General features: G+C 38.3%; 1 long non-coding RNA gene across 1 annotated transcript; it reads right to left on the reverse strand.

Moving 5' to 3' along the window:
* Positions 1 to 16,753: 16,753 nt before the first annotated feature.
* On the reverse strand, positions 16,754 to 18,011 carry LOC122305636. The gene is made up of 2 exons (XR_006241183.1): positions 17,816 to 18,011; positions 16,754 to 17,071 (listed from the first exon to the last, which is right to left on the reverse strand). It is a non-coding gene; the product is annotated as an uncharacterized LOC122305636 (long non-coding RNA).
* Between the last annotated feature and the right edge of the window lie 3,170 nt (positions 18,012 to 21,181).

Consider the following 21,181-nt stretch of genomic DNA (forward strand, 5'->3'; position numbering starts at 1 on the left):
AATGCTCCAGCTACTTTTCAGGGATGCATGATGAGTATTTTTTCTGACATGATTGATGATATTTGTGAAATATTCATGGATGATTTCTCTGTTTTTGGAAAATCCTTTGAGAGTTGTTTGCATAATTTGGCACGTATTCTCCAGAGATGTGAGGAAAAAAATCTTTTACTTAATTGGGAGAAATGCCAATTTATGGTTACTCAGGGCATTGTATTAGGGCATATTGTTTCTTCTGAGGGTATAAAGGTCGACAAGGCAAAGATTGAATTAATATCTAAACTTCTTATCCCTAGGACAGTTAGGGATATTCGTTCTTTTCTTGGTCATGCTGGCTTTTATAGGCGGTTTATTCAAGGGTTTAGTTCCATTGCAAAACCTTTGTGCACTCTTTTACAAAATGATATTGAATTTGTTTGGACTGATGAGTGCCAAAAAGCTTTTGATACCTTGAAAAAGTCGCTTACCACTGCCCCTATTGTGCAACGCCCGCATTGGGACCTTCCCTTTGAGATTATGACAGATGCTAGTGACTATGCCTTAGGAGTTGTTTTGGGGCAGCGAGTGGATAACAGACCATTTGTGATTTATTATGCCAGTAGAACCTTGAATGATGCCCAGAAAAATTATACCACTACTGAAAAAGAATTGCTTGCAGTTGTTTTTGCACTTGATAAATTCCGGGCTTATATTCTTGGTTCTCCTGTTACTATTTTCACTGACCACTCTGCTCTTAAGTATTTGTTGGCCAAGAAAGATGCAAAACCACGCTTGATTCGATGGATTCTATTACTTCAAGAGTTCAACATCAACATAAAGGATAAAAAAGGAGTTGAAAATGTGGTAGCTGACCACCTCTCTAGATTGTCATCATCTCCTTCTTCAACTGTCAGCCTTCCTCTTGATGATAGTTTCCTGGATGAGCAGCTGTTTGTGGTTGATGGAGCTCCCTGGTATGCTGATATAGTCAATTATCTAGTGACTGAGCGAATGCCTTCTGAATGGTCAACCCAAGATAAGCGTCGGTTTCTATCTGAGGTAAAACATTTCTACTTTGATGACCCTTATCTTTTCAAGTATTGTTCGGATCAATTGATTCGGAGATGCATTCCTAATGATGAGTTTTCTTCAGTATTGAGATTTTGTCATACGGGTGCATGTGGTGGTCATTTTTCAGCAAATAAAACAGTGGCAAAAATTTTGCAAAGCGGTTTTTATTGGCCTTCCATGTTTAAGGATGCTTACAATTTTTGTAAAGCATGTGAGTCTTGTCAAAAGTTGGGAGCCATTAGCAAAAGAAACATGATGTCCCTTTCCCCCATTCTTACTTTAGAAATCTTTGATTGTTGGGGAATAGACTTCATGGGACCTTTTCCGGTTTCCTTTGGAAACACATATATTTTGTTGGCTGTGGATTATGTTTCAAAGTGGGTTGAGGCCATCGCTTGCAAAACCAATGACCATCATGTTGTACTAAAATTTTTACAATCTTTGTTTGCTCGATTTGGCATGCCCAAGGTTATCATTAGTGACGGGGGTTCTCATTTTTGCAATAAACCATTTTCTACACTTGTGAAGAAATATGGTATCACACACAGAGTTTCTACCCCTTATCACCGACAAACTAATGGGCAAGCTGAATTGGCAAACAGAGAAATAAAAATCATTCTGGAGAAAACAGTAAATCCTAATAGGAAAGATTGGTCGATTAAGCTTCTTGATGCTCTGTGGGCTTATAGGACAGCTTTTAAAACAAATCTAGGGATGTCTCCGTATCGATTAGTTTATGGTAAAGCTTGTCATTTACCTATTGATATTCAGCATCGAGCTCTTTGGGCCATAAAACATGTTAACATGTCACTTGATAAAGCTTCAGGACTGAGAAAATTACAGATCAATGAATTGGATGAAGCTCGTCGGAATGCTTATGACAACGCGCAAATGGCAAAGGAGCGCATGAAAATTCTGCATGATCAGAAAATTCATCCAAAGCATTTCACACTTGGCCAGGAATTTCTTCTTTACAACTCTCGCTTGCATATTTTTCCTGGAAAGTTGAAATCCCAATGGAGTGGGCCGTACATTGTAAAGACCGTTCATCCTCATGGCGCGGTAGACATTGTCAATCCGAAGAATGGTAATAGCTTCACTGTCAACGGAAAACTTCTAAAGTCATTTCTGAAGGTCTTTGATCCACATGATGAGATCTTGCTTGTGCAAGACCCCAGGGAAGTGTTTTAAGTTGTTTTTCCTTCTTTACAATTTTCTTTACTTGCTTTGTTTTTATTTGTTCGTTTGCTTTGATTTTATATTTCATGTTGATTGTTTGTTTTGCTTGCTTAGTTCTGGGCACTTTGTTTTCTTTCATTCGATTCATTGAGAACTATGTCTCTCACTAGTTGGGGGGTGTGGACTGAAGAAAACGCTGCGTTAGTAGACACTGTAGATAGTTGAAAAAAAAATAATAATAATTGGATCCGTCCGTGACCTGACAAGTGTGGCTGGAGATTTGAAAAAATCGCCTGATGTTGTTGACAAACGAGATTGAAGGCTCCGAGTTTCTAAGAAATGTCATTTCACCGAAATCACATTACTCTTTGACTTGGATGATAGCTCGTCCGGTTCTTTGTGCTATCTCTATAAAATCAGTCCTGAAGTTCATCCAATCCGCATCAAGTTTTCTTCTCATCTCTATAAACTCATCTGCATTCTTTTAACATTCTCGTTTTAAGCCTTCTATTCTTTTGTCAATGGCTCATTCCTCTAGCATTTCTCTAGATCAATCCATGAGGCATTCTGCATCTCAACCTCCTGTCCTTTCTGCAGCTACCATTGGTGCCATGTTGCAACAAGAGAATACCAGTATGGCTAATAAGTCAGACTCCGATGCTATCTACGACTTGGTGAGTCTTGGGACTCGCTACTCATCCTCTATTGTTGCTTTTTCCCAGCGGGTACAAGCCAAAAATCATGAGGTTGAAAGGCTTAAAGAACAAATTGTTGTACTTCAACGAATTGTTCAAGAGTCTCACATAAGGGAAGGAATCATTCGGCAGAAGAATAAACAGTTGAAATCTCTTTTAGATTCTTCATTCCGCTTGCCAGTTCCCATGGATAAGGATGACCTGATGTTGTATGAAGAGCATGAGCGTCTCAAACATGAGGCTAAAAACCTCAAGTTTATGTAAAAGTAAAAAAAAAAAAATTCTTTTACTTTCTTGTTTGTTTTGCATTGTTTGTTTTGTTTTTCTTTCTTTTGCTTTTTGTAACTTTGACAGAAATCTACTCCTTGTGTACGCTCGAATATCTCAGGTGAATTTTTCCTCTCTGTTTAATCATTTTCGTCTCAATATATGTTCTACAGTGTTTATCTTGCTCCAATTCATGTCTGTATAACATACATCATCGAATATTCAATTGCTGAACATTGAGGACAATGTCACATTTAGTTGGGGGGAGGGTTTTCTGTTAAAAATATGTTAAAATTCTGTTTAAAATGTGTTAAAAAAAAAAAATTTTGTGAGGTGCATTGAAACATAAACGATTAACACACACTTCTGGCATGTTTGTTAGATTTGTGTATCTTGGTGGAATAGTTGAGCGGAATTATTTTGTGAAAATTTATTTTCAACCTTAAGCATAGAACATGACGTATGATGCCTCATATTTTGTTGAGGAGTGATTTAAAACACCGGGATGCGATATTTACAAAAATGAGAATTAGTATGATTTATATAGAATGAAGGGCAAGTTTTGAAAGAACATTTTGCACATGCTTACACTTGTAGTGTTCCTCATTAATGTTCATTGATTTAAAACAGGAGAAGTAAACTGCAGGACTACCGAGCCTTATATATATAAAAAAAAAAAAAAAAAAAAGATCGTGTAAGTTTTCCTAAATAAAGGGCTAGAAACAGTTACCCAAAACTTTGGGGGTTGAATGATCAACCTTTAAACAGAGTTGGCGTGAAAACTGCTAGTCCCTTAGGCTTTGAGGTAGTTAGAATCAATAATGATTAATCTTAAGGTTGAAAAATCCTATGATAAATCATGTTTATTAGTGAGGAACATACATAGGTTTAGCCACACACACATATCTGAGTTCTAAGACATTTGCCCCAATTCTATGTGAACAATTACTGAGACTTTCCTTGTGGATACAACTCATGGTGTTGAGTAGTCACGAATCAATTATTTTGTGAGAATTCAGAATTATGTTTGATTGTTTTTGTTTGAATTTCGAGCTTTATACAATATTCATCTCAATTAATTTTCACTATTTTGCTCAAGGATTAGCAAAATGCTAGTTGGGGGGTGTGATTGAGCTGAAATATTGCACATTTTAACTATTTAAAACCAATGTATTTTAAATTCATCATGACATTATTATTGGTTTTAAATGGAAAAATGGTTAAAATGAATAAATCAAAGTTGTGATTTTAATTGATTAAAAACATGAATTTATGCTTGAATTCTACCAACTATTGATTACTTGCATTCTAGTTCATAATTTTTCTTGCTTTCCATTATCATTTGCATTTGTACCATTGTTTTTCTTATTCTTCATAAAGTTTCTTGAGCTATCTTTTCATCTTTTGGGTTCAATTCATGAACCTCAAAAGATAGAAACACTTCTTGCCATCTTTGAATGGAAGTTGCTCAAGCTAATTTTGCATTTGTGTTATTTTATTGTTGAGTGTTTTCTTTTAATCTCCATCTCTATTTTTCATGCATACCATGGTCCATTATGTTCATGCCTTGATCATACTTTGTCTTGAGCCTTCCCACCATTTAAGCAATCCTAACTCCATCTAACCTCATTTCGGCTAGCTACCATCTCACCAATGGATCCCTTTTCACACTCAAATAAATCCACCAACTCATTTCCAACCCACCTAAATTATACATTAATTGGAAGGCTGCTGGTTTGGCTTAACTTACATTGGTTGTTGCAGCTAAATTAAGGTGAGGAACATGTGATGGATTGGAAGAAGAGGGCTGCTGCTGTCCACCGAAATGAAGGAAGAAGTTATTGAAATCAAAGGGCTGCTGTCCACCGAAACTATATGAAGAAGAAGGCTGCTGCTCTCCACCAAATTTAACATTGAAAAAGTCATAAAAGGCTGCTTCCTTTCCATTGAATTAAACAAAAACCGAAATGAAGGAAGAAAGAAAGAAAACATGTGACAAATTCAAGAGATGTCGTGCTTGAATCTTGAAGAGAAGTCGGCTGAAGTGAATTGTAGTTGGAGGAATGAATTGAATTAGTTTGGACCGGTCAAAGCAGTAGGTGAATGAAGGAACATGTGCTAAAACTGAAATAACAAATTGAAGAAACAAATTGAAGAAACCGTGCAAGAGTTAGGCAAGAGTTAGGCAAGAAGTTAGGCATGTTGGACTTGGTTGTTTGGTTTGAATTAATAAACCAATTGAATAAAATAAAGAAAGAGGAATGCAATGGAAGACACGACAATTGAAGAGGAATGCAATGCAAGACACAAAATAAAGAAAGAGGAATGCAAGTGGCCGAAATTGAGTGTGAAAGCAAAATTTAGTTTTATTAATTTCTGAGTTTAATTTATTAGTCCTTTACATTCCAATCCAACAAACAAAAAATTCAAAAGACATGAATCTAGTCCATGACTAGTACCTTTTTCCATCCATTGCATATACCATCATTTTATTTTCTCTTTGTGAAGTTTTTCACATTTTTTCAACGAGTTTAATTTTAAGCAACTTTCCCTGAGGAGACGATCTAGGAATTTATTCCTAATTATTACACGACATCCTCCTGCACTTGGGATAGCATTAGTGCTACTCATTTTTGAGTGAGTCATCATGGAATGAGATGACTCAGGTCGTATTTATAAATACATTCCCCTATATAAGACCAACGCTGTAAAAAGACAAATCCCCACCTTTGCACAAAAGGATAGTTAGATTTTGTATCAATCTTGTGAGAGATTTAAGGAGTTGTTGAGTATGTATCCTCACCATGGGTATGAGAATTGAAACTTAGTGAGCTATTTTTATGAGGAATTTACACCTAGAGAGCGCCAATTTGTGGAGATGATGTGTAATGATGAGTTCTTATAGAAAAGATCCTGATGAGGCAATAGAATACCTCAATGAGCTTACTGAAAAAGTTCATACTTAGACTGGACTTAGTACTACTGAGAGCACAAGTAGGTCACGACATGGAGAAAACCCAAATGGTGGTGGAATTTATCATCTCAGGAAAGAGTATAACCTAAATGCTAAAATTGAGATGCTTAATAGGGAGTTAGAAGTGTTAATAACTAAGGATTTAAAGCCAACACACATGGCTACTCGTGTAGAGTCCTTTGGGCCATGTTTTGTGTGTGGTGGGGTAGATCACCTAGCCCAAAAGTGTCCCACATTTTCTGAAATGAGGGGAATGTATGAGGAATAATGTAATGCCTTCGGTATGTACAATAAGCCTTATGCACCTTTCTCCGATACCTACAATCTTGGGTGGCGTAATCACCTCAATTTCAGCTGGAAATCTGAAAACTAGTAGTCTACACAGCCACCTAGAGCTTACCCTGCACCGTATCATGCATCATCTTCTTCTAGGAGCCCATTAGAAGATACTTTACGTGCTTTTATTGAGGCACAGAGTAAAACTAATCAAACGTTTGAATATTTGATTACGCAGGTTGTTGAAGAAAATAAGGATATAAAGAGTCATGTATCCAAGATGATGAGCTACTTGAGTGTGAATGTGAATGAGAGTGGCAAGTTCCATTCTCAAGCTCAATTCACACCCCAAGGTCAGCATATGGTACAAGAAAATTTGAAAGATGTTAATGCCATTATGACACGAAGTGGCAAATCCTTACACATCCCAACAACTGATAAATTAAAAGAGGTTGAAGAGTATCAAAGCAATAGTGGTGCAGAGCTACCCAAGGAAGCTGAGGTAATAAAAAGTCTAGTTAAGGTACCATTTCCTCAAGCTTTAAAACTAAATAAGCGAACTTTGGATCCTAGCAATGAAATCTTGGAGAACCTCAAGTTTATAAAAATTAACCTCCCTCTTTTGCATGTTATTAAACAAGTTTTTACTTATGCAAAAGTTCTTAAAGATTTGTATACAATTAAGAGGAAGCACGATTTTAAGAAGACAACATTTCTGGCAGAGCAAGTTAGTACTCTAATTGAGCAGTGAATTCCTCCTAAGTACAAGGATCCTGGTTGTCCAACGATTGCATGTAATATTATGAATCATGAGTTTGGGCGGAGTTCCCCGAGCCCATTCTTGTAAGACATAACCACGAGCTTCAAATAGATAGAGGGATTCCTTATGAATGATTGGGATGGTGTGGTATTGTGTTGACCTCACCTCATAGTCGAGAAGTAGAACGTATCACGTGTTAGTGTTCAAAATGGTTGGCCAGATAGACATTATCCGGTGCAACATATGTTCTCTTCATGAGAGTCGACCTGTGTTGGGGCACAGACTAGTTGGCTTACACCATGTCAATTGGATAAAAGGAATTTTTCCGATGTCAAGCCGTGGAGCAGTTCATCCCCTATTTGCCCATCAGACAATGTGTGTCTGTGTGATGAATGTTTATGTGATGAGCATCTATGTGATTGAAATTGTGCTTATGAAAGCAATAAGATTTTATGGATTTGAACTACTAGAGTGACTTGTGATTCATTGCCAAAATAATACTAATGCTTTAACGTACGTTGCATTAGAGGGTAACTCTTTAGTGGGTGATTCCTCGTCATACTTATATAAAAAAGTGTTTTACTAAGAGGGTGATTCCTCGCCATGCTTAATGGACCCATGTGTCTATGCCTTAGAGCGTAATTCCTCACCAAAGAATATGTACATATGCCCTTTCATTGTTTAGATTAACTATTCATTTCATCTTTAGGAGCATTATCTCTCATTAGCAATTTTTGTCCGAGGAGGAAGAGCCAACCTCGATGAACCCTAAAGACAGAGGCCTATCTATGTCTTATGAGTCATGCATCATTTTGAGTTGTACTTAGCCTTTTAGGAAAGGGGCAACCAACATTATTTGGCTTGTTGCCTATTAGGCGATGAACATACCATTTTGGGTGTATGTCACTCTGTTAATATTTATGAGAGATGATAGTAATGATTTTTGAATTGTGTTTTAGACTTCTAGTACTGCAAGGTCTAGTTTACCAACAAAACTTCTATATTTTCCATTGCGATCTTATACTTGGTTGGCAACCTCGACATGCCTAACCCAATCATCCTGGTATTAACCACTTGGTTGGCACCCTCGACACCATGAATCATTGCCAAGATCTCTATACAAGAGACGTGACGCCACATATTGAGTCCACATTCCAGCAAAATACCCCAATATCATTTAAATAATAAAGCAGGAGTCCTTATCTCTCACATGAACTATAGGGTCACATTCCTGCAAAATATCTTGTCATCTATTGGATAATTGGTTGGCATAGAGAGATGCTTTTGTGACGCCCCCAAATCCCCACGCCCGAACACGGGGAAATCGAGACGTCCGGATGGTGACAACCCGGGTCACCATCCTATCGACGGGTGCCGAGTGTGTGCAAGGCAACATATGTGTACAAAGAAACACGCAGCGGATAACGAAAGTCATAACTAAGTACCAGAATTTTTCTTAACGTAATACAAGTTGTTTAAAACATACATAAATAAAATATTACAAAAACACAAATACAGTTTTAAACCAAATATAAAGCATAGCATCAGCAACCCGGCGGAGCCACATCCTCGGGCTCAGCCTCCTCCTCTTCGTCCTCCAACTCTGCACCAAAAGCTACGGAACCAAAAATGGTACCGCAGGTAAGTAAAACCCAAACACTACCAGATAAAAACACATAGAACTCAAACAAAATGCATGAAACATGCCCAATGCACAAACCCCATAAAACATAATTTTCCACACACGCCAAAAATCCCATTTGGCCCAAAAACACATCCTTTCCGAAAAACACGGCAAAAGTCACATTTGGCCTTTATCCGACTCAAACCAGAATCATTTTTATCCGTATGCACCATGACCTCCCCTAGGGGTCATCCGCACACCCTGGCTCCAGTGCCACACCGCAGAGTACCACCACGCATGTGACACCTAACGAGCGATGCCCAGTTCTGCGCTCCGCGCGTTCGTAGCCAAGCATCCTCTAGCCCTCACCAGCGAAGGGCCACGGAGTCGGTGCGTAGAGCGATGCCCGGTTCCGTTCCCGGCGCGTTCGTAGCCAAGCAACCCCTAGCCCCCGCTCCCGTCGTCTAGCGACAACCCAGGGGACATCACTCAGTTTATTCCGCTCCCGAGTGACCAGAGGAGCTCCACCGGGATAATACCCCATCCCGGCTTGGGGTCGTGATACACACGCACCCGTAAGACCACTTATGCCAATACACAGGCTTTTCACACTATTTCACAAACACACGTGCATGCACCATGCAATGCCATAACAATGCATAATAAAATAATCCAACAACATAAATCAAATAAACAGGCAACTTCGTCCTCCATCCATCCGACCCCCGAACTCCTCGAACTCAGTCCGGAATCAACCAACCAACAGATAAATAAATTGAATGAGCAATATATATTTAAATCTGAAAATAGGGTTTGGAAAATACTTACAGCGCTATATGGTAATTTTAGAAAACACGAGGCATTGCAAACGGCAGCGAAAAAGCAACGTCACAGTGAAAATTCACTGTGGCCGTGGGTTGTGAAAAACCCACTTTTGAACGGGGACAAACTAGGGCTTGGGATTGATAGGGAATGGTCTAGGGATGATTGTAAAGCTATTGGAAGTGGTGGTTGGCCGTGGGTGGCGGCAGAAACGGCGGTGGGAGGCCGGATTTTCCAAAAAGGAAAGCTAGCTCGTAGGAGCTGTTCCGGTGGTCGTTGGAGGCCGGAAATAGGTGGGTTAGGACGGCAAGGGACCGGTGAAGAAGTGGTGAAGAAATGGTGGCCGGAGGTGGAGCGACGGCAGCGGATCGGAGCTAAAGCCGTACGGGCTTTAAAGGGATTTTCCGGCCAAACGGCCGGCCGATTGGGGGTGAGTTTCGGTAGGGAGGTGCGCCGGAGGGAGACAAACCGAACGGTACCGGCTGTGAGCCGCACGGTGGCCGGACGGGGGTAGATCGGGGAGTTGAAGCTTCCGGCGTGAGAGAGGAGAGAAGAGAGAGAGAGGCCGGGGGGGTCGAGCGGGAAAAAGAAAGAAAAAAAAGAAAAAAAGAAAGAAAGAAGAAAAAGAAAGAAGAAAAAGAGAAAAAGGAAAAAGAAAAGGAAAAAGGAAAAGAGATGTAGGGAAAAGACGAGGTCTAATCCTCAGTCCGGGAAAACAACACTAAACCGCCGCGAAGATATTAAAAACTGTAAACAACTAAAAGAAATAAAACACAACATCAATTAAATTAAAAATAATTTTAAAACGCAAATAAATTAAAATAAATAACTAAAATATTAATTAAAATAAAAACAACTATTTCAGCAAAAAAAAACACTCAAAAGCGGGTCATCACATCCTCCCCTCCTTAAAAACAAATTTCATCCTCGAAATTTGCAAGATCAACTATCAACTTAAAGCAAGCCACAAGAAAGCATATAATCCAACTGTGATCAAGATTAAGATACATACCTTCTCTATTCGAACAAGTACGGGTACTGCTCCCTCATGTCCGCTGCTCGCTCCCAAGAGAAGTCTTGAGCTAACGGATCTCCCCAAGCCACTTTAACCAAAGGTATCGTCTTGGACCTCAACTGTTGCTCCTTCCAATCCAAGATCTGCGACGGAACAACTTCATAAGTGAGATCCGGTTGCAACAGAATATCCGCTGGGTCGACGAAGCGTGGTTCTTGCTGTCCAAAGCTCTTCTTCAGGGATGATACGTGGAAGATATCATGAACATTCCCAAAATAATCTGACAAAGCAACTCTATAGGCGACGGACCCTACTCTCTCCAGAATCTGAAAAGGGCCGACGTACCTCGGATCTAGCTTCCTCTTCTTACCAAAACGCTTAACACCTCTCATGGGAGAGACTTTAAGGTAAACCCAATCACCAACTTCAAACGACAACTCTCTCCTCCTGGTATCAGCGTAACTCTTCTGGCGACTCTGAGCTGCCACCATTTTATCTCTGATGATCCGGACTTGGCTTTGCATCTCTTGAATTATTTCGGGTCCAATTATCCTACTCTCCCCAACTTCATCCCAACACAAGGGCGACCTGCACTTTCTCCCATAAAGAGCTTCATAAGGAGCCATCTGAATGGTCGCATGGAAGCTGTTATTGTATGCAAACTCGATGAGCGGCAAATGATTTTCCCAACTCCCTTGGAATTCCATGACACATGCTCGTAACATGTCTTCCAGGGTCTGGATGGTGCGCTCTGACTGGCCTTCTGTCTGCGGGTGATAAGCAGTACTGAACTTCAACTTAGTACCCAAAGCTGCCTGCAAACTCTTCCAGAACTGCGACGTGAACCTCGGGTCTCGATCCGACACTATACTCTTTGGTACGCCGTGTAGCCGCACTATCTCTTTGACATACAAACGGGTCAACTTACCCAAAGAGTCGGTGTTATTAACAGGCAGAAAATGAGCACTCTTCGTTAACCGGTCCACAATCACCCAAACAGAATTCTTCCCACCAGGCGTTCTCGGCAAACCCACTACAAAGTCCATCGTGATGTCATCCCACTTCCACTCAGGAATAGGGAGGGGTTGGAGCATACCTGCAGGTCTCTGATGCTCGGCCTTTACCTGACAGCATGTGTGGCATTCTCAACATATAAGGCAACGTCCTTCTTCATTCCTTCCCACCAGTAATTTTTCTTCAAGTCCCGATACATCTTTGTACTGCCGGGATGAACTGAATAAGGGGCCGCATGAGCTTCCGCCATGATCCGCTCTTTGAATTCAGAGTCCTTGGGGACCACTCTGCGATCTCGGAACCGAAGTATCCCATCAATATCCATGCTATAATGCAACGGCCCTCGAGATTTTCTGACTCCTTTCCTGATGTTCAGCAGCTTCGGATCCTTTCTTTGGAGAGTTTTCAACTCTTCAAAATCAGTTACCCGAATATCAAGAACTGAAGACAAAATCTCCACTTGCTGCGAACTCTCTATAAGGAGCCTTCTCTCTATAAGACCACTTATGCCAATACACAAGCTTTTCACACTATTTCACAAACACATGTGCATTCACCATGCAATGCCATAACAATGCATAATAAAATAATCCAACAACATAAATCAAATAAACAGGCAACTCCGTCCTCCATCCATCCGACCCCCGAACTCCTCGGACTCAGTCCGGAATCAACCAACCAACAGATAAATAAATTGAATGAGCAATATATATTTAAATCGAAAATAGGGTTTGGAAAATACTTACAGCGCTATATGGCAATTTTAGAAAACACGAGGCGTTGCAAACGGCGGCGAAAAAGCAACGTCACAGTGAAAATTCACTGTGGCCGTGGGTTGTGAAAAACTCACTTTTGAACGGGGACAAACTAGGGCTTGGGATTGATAGGGAATGGTCTAGGAATGATTATGAAGCTATTGGAAGTGGTGGTTGGCCGTGGGTGGCAGCAGAAACGGCGGTGGGAGGCCGGATTTCCCAAAAAGGAAAGCTAGCTCGTAGGAGCTGTTCCGGTGGTCGTTGGAGGCCGGAAATAGGTGGGTTAGGACGGCAAGGGACCGGTGAAGAAGTGGTGAAGAAATGGTGGCCGGAGGTGGAGCGACGGCGGCGGATCGGAGCTAAAGCCGTGCGGGCTTTAAAGGGATTTTCCGGCCAAACGGCCGGCCGGTTGGGGGTGAGTTTCGGTGGGGAGGTGCACCGGAGGGAGACGAACCGAACGGTACCGGCGGTGAGCCGCACGGTGGCCGGACGGCGGTAGATCGGGGAGTTGAAGCTTCCGGCGTGAGAGAGGAGAGAAGAGAGAGAGAGGCCGAGGGGGTCGAGCGGGAAAAAGAAAGAAAAAAAAGAAAAAAAGAAAGAAAGAAGAAAAAGAAAGAAGAAAAAGAGAAAAAGGAAAAAGAAAAGGAAAAAGGAAAAGAGATGTAGGGAAAAGATGAGGTCTAATCCTCAGTCCGGGAAAACAACACTAAACCGCCGCGAAGATATTAAAAACTATAAACAACTAAAAGAAATAAAACACAACATCAATTAAATTAAAAACAATTTTAAAACGCAAATAAATTAAAATAAATAACTAAAATATTAATTAAAATAAAAACAACTATTTCAGCGAAAAAAAACACTCAAAAGCGGGTCATCACAGCTTTCATCTCATCCTATATCATTTCAATATCCAAACACCACAAACACAAATACTTTTTAATTTCAAGTCTTCAATTTTTCATCTAATTATTATCTAATTGTCACAACTTTCTCAAATTTCCAAACAAAACATAAAAAAAAGTCAAGTTTTTTAAACTCCAAATAAAAAATAACAATAAAAATTTATATTATAACAATATTTTAACCTTATAATATTTTTTATTCAACTTTCTCTCTCTCAATTTTTAAAACCCTATAAAACAATTTAACTGAAACCATCTCTAATTCATCTCAACTCAAATATTTCACTACTATTCATAAACTATCTCAATTTATTTCATCTCAAATCACTATCTAAATCAGTTAAATCTCTATGATTTTGTGCTGGTTGGAAAGTTCAACAAATTGTACAACATACATAGAAGGACATTTCATCGACAGTTTAATAAAAGAAAGGCACACTACTCTTGTTTGAAGTGAAAAAAAAAAAGAACAACACTTTTATTATATTTTGTGTGAAAATTTAAAAAATTGTAATAATGAGATGAGATAAAATGTGATGGTTTCTAAATTCAAACAGACCCTTAGTCTCTCGTCAAAAAATAATTAAAGTGATATATTCTTTTAGTTTTTAATATTTTTTTAAGAAAATTATCATATAATATTATATTATTTATTTTTTAAAACTTAGAATTATCTCATTGAAATATGTTTAATGAAAAAAACTTATGTTTGGCTAGTAAGCTACACCGTATGTAATTCATGTGTTAGTTATAATCTTATAATATAATTTACTATTATATAATCTTTTAATAAAAATCCTAAGGTTAGTTTATCCGTCAAAGTTTACCCTTTTCTTTTAAGTGCATTGCATAAAAAGCCTACAAGTAAAATTTTCAAAATTATTGGTAGAATGAGATTTCAAAAAAAAATAAATTATTTCTTACATTTTTACTCCATAAATTAAAGTTATGCTGGAATTAGGAGATCATGAAGGCCGTAGGGGTCAGCTGTATGCGTTATCAAATAGATTATTGGTTTCTTTGGTGGGCTCCAACTTTTTTAGGCTAGCTGGAATAAACACTTTAGTTAAAATTTTTAAAGAACAGTCCCATCAACAAGCTAATATAATAAATTAAAAAAATTCTACTCACTATCTCTATACATCACACATCACATAAAGTTCTACTTATCTTTGCTTGAGTCTCTAATTAATAGACAACCTTATCCATAAAACTATAACTCCAAAATAACAACACAACAGCCTTATCCATAAAATCTCTCCACATGAAATTTGCATACAGGCTGCTGACGTCTGAAGGCTTGTGGGTAGTTTTTTTAAAATCCAGGTATCTAAGAGATGACCACCTTATGTCTTGTGTTATGAAGGCTTCTGATTCATGTTTTTGGAGATCAGTCGTAGCTAGTGTTCTGGAAGTCATGGAGAATGTCCAGGTTCTCTTGAGGGGTGGGAATTCATTCTTTTGGTATGATTGATGGTTGGCGTCAGGACCGCTTTCAATTAGGATTACTAAGATTCCTAATAAAAAAACTTCATATTAAATATTGTTGTGTGGATAAAGCTAGGAATATTGATATTTTGAAGGAGCTTGTTAGGGATGAGGTCATGGAAGAAATTATCTAGACCAAAATTAGTAGGCGTGGTGGTTTGGATGTTTGTGTATGGAAGCCATCTTCTGATGGCAGTTTTGCTACGACTTCGGAGTGGAAGGTTTTTCAGCAAAAACAGGATATAATGCTGTGGCATGACTGGTTCTAGAATAGGATTTTGCCCAAAAAAGTATCTATATGTAATTGGAGAGCTTGGTTCAATAGCCTCGTAGTGGATGAGAGAGTCCAAAATAAGGGTATATCACTTGCATCGACGTGTGATTGCGGTAGTCCACAAGCCAAGTAGTCCATTGATCATGTCTTAGTCACGGGTCAAATTGTAGCTCAGATATGGGAACGTGCGAATAGATTATTGAACGTGCCATGTTTGTTATTTGATACTTGGAAGTCATGAATCTCGGCATGGATGATTTCGGCTAAGAAGGTTTCTTTATATGGTAATCTAACTGGTATGCTTCCATGCATCATTACTTGGTGTTTATGGACCCACAGATGCAAAGCTAGAATGGAGGGGTTGAAAGCTAAAATGAAGGGGCTGAAAGCTAGAATGTGGCTTAAAATTCTGGCAACAGAATTGAAAGTGCATAAAAAGTTGACTTCTCAGGACACTCACCTGTTGAATGAATTTAATTTGGACCCGCCCAACGTTGCTGTCTGGAAATGCATGTTAGTGAAGTGGATTAAACCACATTGTGGATTGTTTAAAATTAATTGTGATGGGAGTGCTCGCAATAATCTAAAATCTTTAGGGGGTAGTGGTATTTTGAGGGATGCCAATGGTAGTTTCAAAGAAGCATTCACAAGTCACTACGGTGTTGGCTCTAACAATAGAGCAAAATTAAGAGCTTTGTTTGACGGAATTTGGCTATGCAAGAGGCTATCTAATTTTAATGTAATTATTGAGAGTGACTCTAAAATTGTTGTGGACTGGTTTTGAGCAGGTAAATACACTCTATGGTATTTATGGGATTTGGGATGAATGTATTAAAAAGATACAAGGGATGAATGCTCGGATTGTTCATCAATTTCGTGAGGGGAACCAAGTGGCAGATTTCTTGGCTAAGCTAGGCGAAAGTGGCAGTAATGTTATTTATGAAAAATTCCAAGAGTTGTCGAGATTATTACAAGGTATTGTTCGTATTGATAAGTTGGGTTTGCCAACTATTTGACATTAATTTTTATCGGTTTTATCTTGGTTTGATGTTCTTTTTGATTTTTTTCTTTGATTGTGGTTTTTTAGGTTTGTTTAGAGGTTATTGGTCATTTATTATATAGACATGTTTTGTCTTGCTCTTTTTATAGGCTTGTTTAGTTTGTTTTCTTATTTTAAGGTTGTTGATTTGTATTTGGGAGGGTTTTATTTATTTATTTGTAATCTCCCACATGCTTTGCTTGTAACCACAGTATTCTTCCGTCATAAGTGAGGACATATTAATAAACTTTGGACGAGACCACTATGTGTGTGGCTACCGGCTCTTCTAAAACCAAAAAAATTGCCAATTTTATTCTATTTTCCGATATATATATATATATATATATGATCAATAATTCTCAGCTACTTCCTCATAACCTCAATTTTTCTATTTTATTCTTTTTAGCCCATTTCTCTTATAATGACTCCTTAAAAATTCTTAAATTAAAAGTCAAAGGAAAAAGAGAAGAAAAAAGAAAGAAAGAAAGATAGTCGATGATTCTTTCATTCCTATGAGGTTTACTTTTTTTGGTGTTTATTACGTGGAAGCCTTGCAGAAAAGCAAATAAATTGACTTTCATCAGTTAAGAGACATGGGTACTGTTTAAAAGACACTAGGAAAATTAAGAAAAATTACATACTTTCAAAACGTACACACATATTCATATATTACACTGTATTCTATATACATATATAGTACTTTCCAAAACGACAACTAAACATAATAACCAAAGCCAAATTATTCTTCTTTGCCATGCATTCACTCTTATTTCATTACAATATCCACCTTAATATAATTACTATCTTTTTCAAGGATGGCAGTTGCGGTTGTATGGGTCGTTACACTTCTTCTTCGGGATTGCTGGCAAGCAGCTTTTATTCGGATTGCGGGTGCACTTAGTAACCAGACCATCTGCTACTAGTGCCCTTTTTTCTTCTATTGAATAAGAGAGAGAAAGATGGTATCGGGTTATAAGATATTCAATTACAAGTTGTAACAATAAAACGTGAGGAGGAATTGCAGTTAATTGGTTTGAAGATAGTAGTAGATCAGAATCATCTTTAAACAAAGTATTCCAAAATTAAGGAATAGATCTGCCTTAGGGATTACATAATGGATCCATGTTGTCATACTTGCATAGATACTAGTACCGATAGACAAATTAGATCACTAAAGTTATAACATCCTTTATGTGAATGACTACTTGAGCATTAGCAATGGTTTCTTTATCTTTATATGTAAAATTATATATTTTGAAGATTAATTTTGAATATGAAGAAAAATTCTTACATTGGATTATGTATTTTTTGATAAAATAATAATAAAATAATAAAGAGAGAGAAGAGAAAAAAGAAAAGAGAGAAAAAGAGAGAAAAGAGAGAGTTGAGAGGAGAGAGAAAAAAAAATAAAATAATGTTTGAAGAAGGAAAAGGACATCTTCAAACATGAATAACCACTGTTCATAGTTATTTAAAATTATGAAGATAAATAAACCAATGTAGATGAAATTGTGGCAAGTTTATTCAAATGTGACTTCAAAAATGAAGATGAATAAACCATTACTAGTGCTCTTAATAGTATTAATAGACAGTCATAATTCATAATAATTATGTATGCACAAAATATTTATAGTGTTACAAAATAAATAAATAAATAAATTATGAGAATTGGAAGTCTCACCTTTCTGAGATAGTTCTCGAGCTGTTATAGAGGAAGGAACAAAGATGATGGAAACCAAAAGAAAGCTTACTATGTAGAAGGCCTTCATATTGGAGAGTATATAAGTTGTTGTAGTTTTAGTTCTTCCTAATCTACTCTTATTTATAGAGTGTATCTATGCACATGAATGAGAGAAGGATATGAGGGATATGGTTCTAATTTGTTTGTCTTGATTATAGGAAAATTTTGATTAAAAAAAAAGAATTATTAGAATATGTTAAATTGGACCTAGTTGAAATGAAAGAGACCTAGCATGCAACTTGTGCTACAAAACATAAAAGAAAAGAGTTTAGAAAACCAAAAGATATGAATCAGGAAAAGTAAAAGGACCGATATGTAACATTGGGAAAGATATACAATTATTCACAAAGATGGGAGAGAAAATGAAGTGTATAGGGCGAGAAAAGGACTGATCTGCTTGAATTTATTGACCGAAGTCAATGCGAAGATATTATGAGATACTGACAAGGAGCATAAGAATCACTTCAGAAGAACCGTCCTCGTAATGGTCCATAAGGGCCCGTGGCCCATGGGGATGTGTCTTGATTTACGAGAGTAGGCTGCATTTGGATAATTTGGTAATAGCAAATAATTTGAATTGATTTAGATATGAAACAGGAAAATTAGGTTGGTTTGGTTATAAAAATTAAATTATCTCACCTTATATAATTCTTATAATTTTTTTTTTAATATTTAGATAAAATATAATAAATAATTTAATATTTTCAAATTTTAAAATAAAAATTATATTAAAATATTATATTATTTAATTTTTAATAAAAATTAACCAAACGATACTTACAAAGACTCATTTGTAACATTGGGGAAGTTATACAATTATTTACAGTGATAGGTCCACAATATTGTAATTAGTTTGGCAGATTTGTTTGCCTTATTGACCCCAAGTCGAATATATTATAAGATAGTACTGACAATCATAAGTGTGATGACCCGCTTTTGCGTGTATTTTTACTGAAAGAATGTTTTTAATTTAATTAATATATTGGTTTATTTATTTTAAATTATTGTGTTTTAAAATGGTTTTTAATTTATTTGATGTTGTGTTTTATTTATTTAGTCGTTTTACGGTTTTTAATATTGTTTTCGGCGGATCTGTTTTGGTTTTCGGAGTGAGGATTAGACCTCATCTCTTTTCTTTTCTCTTTTTCTTTTTCTTTTCCTTCTTTTCTTTCTTTTCTTTCTTTTTCTTTCTTTTTTTTCCTTCCTTCTTCCCCATGCGTCGACCCCCCCGTGCGATTTCTTTCTCTCTCTCTCTTCTCCCTCGCCCGTCTGTCCAGCCACCCAGTACCGCCGTGAGCCGGCGCCGTGAGCCACACCACCACCACCGAAATCTTCCCCTCCCTCCGGTGAACCACCCCACCAACTTTCATCCCCAACCGTGCTGCCGTTTAGCCGAAAAACCATCATCAAGCCGATCAGCTTTTGCTCCGATCTGCCGCCGTCGCTCCACCTCCGGCCACCACCTCTTCACCACTTCATCACCGACTCCTTGCCGTCCTAACCCACCCATTTCCGGCCTCTAACCGGCGCCGGAACAGCTCCCACGAGCTAGCTTTCCGATTTGGGTATTTTGGCCTTCCTCCGCCGTTTTCGCCGCCACCCACAGCCAAACTCCACTTCCCTTAACTTCATAAACATCTTAAGATCATTACCTATCAATTTCGTGCCTTGGTTTGTCCCCGTTCGAAAGTGGGTATTTCACAACCCACGGCCACAGTGAATTTTCACTGTTACGTTGTTTTATCTCCGCCGTTTGCAACGCCGCATGCTTTCTAAAAATACCGTATAGCGCTGTAAGTATTTTCTAAACCCTACTTTCAGATTTAAATATATATTGCTCATTCAATAATTATTTGCTGTTGGTTGGCTGATTTCGGACTGAGTCCGAGGAGTTCGGGGGTCGGATGGATGAGGACGGAGTTGCTTGGGTTGTTATTTTGTGCATTGTGGTTGTTTTTTACATGGTGCATGCACGTGCATTTTATTTATTTGAGAAAAGCCTGTTTTATTGGCGTAAGTGGATTTTCGGGTGTGTGTATCACGACCCCAAGCCGGGATGGGGCATTATCTCGGTGGAGCTCCTCTGGTCACTCGGGAGCCGAATAAACTGAGTGACGTCCCCTGGGTTGTCGCTGGGCGACGACGGGAGTGGGGCTAGGGGATGCTTGGCTATGAACGCGCCGGGCGCGGAACCGGGCATCGCTCTACTCACCGACTCCGTGGCCCTTCGTTGGCGAGGGCTAGAGGATGCTTGGCTATGAACGCGCGGGGCGCGGAACTGGGCATCGCTCGTTAGGTGTCACATGCGTGGTGGGACTCTGCGGTGTGGCACTGGAGCCAGGGTGTGCGGATGACCCCTAGGGGAGGTCATGGTGCATACGGATAAAATGGATAATGGTTTGAGATGGATATAGGCCAAATGTGACTTTTGGCGAGGTATTGGGCCAAATGTGACTTTTGGCGGGATATTTGGAAAGGTTATGTTTTTGGGCCAAATTGGTTTTTGGCGTGCGTGGAAAAATATGGTTTTATGGGACATGTGCATTGCATTCTTTCATGCATGTTGTTTGAGTTTTATATGTTTTTATCTGGTGGTGTTTGGATTTTACTTACCTGCGGTACCATTTTTGGTACTGTAGATTTTGGTGCAGGGATCGAGGAGGAGGAGGCTGAGCCTGAGGATGCGGCTCCGCCGGAGTTCTGAGTTGAAGTTAATATCTTGTTGTTGCTTTGAATAATATTTGTATCTCGTAATATTTTATTACGTATGTTTTAAACAGTTTTGTATTATATTAAGAAAAAATTCTGATACTTAGTTTATGACTTTCGTTATCCACTGCGTGTTTCTCTCTGCACATTTGTTGCTTTTACACACACTTGGCACTCGTCGATAGGGTGGTGACCCGTGTTGTCATCATCCGGACGTCTTGATTTCCCCGTGTCCGTATATGGGGATTTGGGGGCGTCACAATAAGGCTACTTTAGCGTGTGATAATAGCAAATAATTTGAATTGATTAGTGTTTTAGTATAATTAAGATGTATTTAAATATAAATAAATTAAAATTTTATGTTTAAATGTATAAAATAGATTGAAATGAATTTATCTTCTTTTTTTTTTTTTATAAGAAGTTGAAAAAAAAAAGTGAATAATATCATTGATTACTCTGAGATAGATTGAAGTATGATTGCCAACCAAACACAACCTTAAAATTATAGACTCCAATCTCAATAAGAGCTCAAACTGAACTTGTATCCCAAGTTGGTTCAAATCTAGTCCCATTACTGATATAATTAAAGTATCGGTA

The sequence above is a fragment of the Carya illinoinensis genome, chromosome 3 (assembly GCF_018687715.1).
Source record: "Carya illinoinensis cultivar Pawnee chromosome 3, C.illinoinensisPawnee_v1, whole genome shotgun sequence".
NCBI classification, from domain to species: Eukaryota; Viridiplantae; Streptophyta; class Magnoliopsida; order Fagales; family Juglandaceae; genus Carya; species Carya illinoinensis.